Raw genomic sequence first — 1,386 nt, 5'->3', positions numbered from 1 at the left:
GTATATATTGCTAATCCTCGTCTTTATTGGAAGAGCCTATGATTTTTCTACTGGACTTGATTGTTAGTGGACAAAGATGCAGTACGCTTTGCTCAAGTGGGATCTGTTGAACTTGGAGATATGTTGAAATGGTTTTCTGACCAATAAATGAATTACTATGTATACCATATACCATCCATTGCAGATATACCTTAGGTCACACCAATTTCTAGTCGAAAAAGGTGCAGATGCTTGGCCACCACTATGATAGAGCAACAATTTTCAGAGGGCATGGATCCAACAAAATCTGGGCAATTGAAAGAAAGATCAGCCAGGGCGAATTTCGGTTTTCAGAGCTTGTCACAATTTAAGTGAAACAGAATGTCAGTCTGTCAGAAAAAGTCGACCACAGGATTGCGCACGGTTGCAGTAGTTCAGACCTATGTCCAAGATGGCCGAATATGCGAAATGCATCAAGACCAAACTATATAGCACGTTCAGTTATTGGCTCCCACCACTAGTCAACTATGAAAAATGAAATCTGCCCTAGCAGATTGACCATCCATCGGTCTCTGATTTTGTCTATCACGTTCACGAAGCCTGATGGTGGCAATTCCTTGTAAAGGATCCCCTTACTGGCCTCTCTCATCAATAGGTGAAAGGAAACCTGCGAAAACTCTGAAATTATCATGCGTCAGTTCCCATTGCATTTTTGATATGTTATATCAAAGGCCAATAGCTAAATTGTGTAAAGACAACTTACTGAATTTCAACCCTTTCTCGGTTATGGTCATGTCGCTGACAATTTTTAGTGCCTACCCGTAGTTCTGGCACTAGGTGGTGCACTTGGCCCATTCTTTGTAGTGCACCACTAGAAACCTATACTAACATTGAACCCAAGTTTCATCAAGATCGACCCACTATTATCATTATGGTCCTCGGCTTGGCCACTACAGGAGCATATAGTGCAACAAAGCTAAGTAGCCGAAAGACACACACACCGACAGTACGATAATACGGGTCTCACGGAAGCCTGAGAACCAATAACCGAAAAAGACATAAAGCAACTGTTACATATCTTTGCATGCAAGATGTGTTCATTTCGTATATATTTTCAATAAAGTAAGACATTATAATTATATCATCAACAACATTGATATGCAACACAAAATGATCATCATATTTCTTTGATGTAGAATCCGTTCGCACTTTCATAAGTACACCAACTTAAAGTATACATGAAAACAGATTTTTAAGGCACTACTACAGCGCTGATGATTTAATTCTGAACACACAAAACAAAAAAAATTTAACCAATCCAATGTAAATTATTCATTGCTTTCATCATGAGACTGAAGATCATCCTATATGAGTGGCAAGCAGGTCGTATCCCTCTGAAAGCATCTT

This window comes from Tubulanus polymorphus, chromosome 2 (assembly GCF_964204645.1).
Source record: "Tubulanus polymorphus chromosome 2, tnTubPoly1.2, whole genome shotgun sequence".
NCBI classification, from domain to species: domain Eukaryota; kingdom Metazoa; phylum Nemertea; class Palaeonemertea; order Tubulaniformes; family Tubulanidae; genus Tubulanus; species Tubulanus polymorphus.
This window is presented reverse-complemented; position numbering follows the sequence as displayed.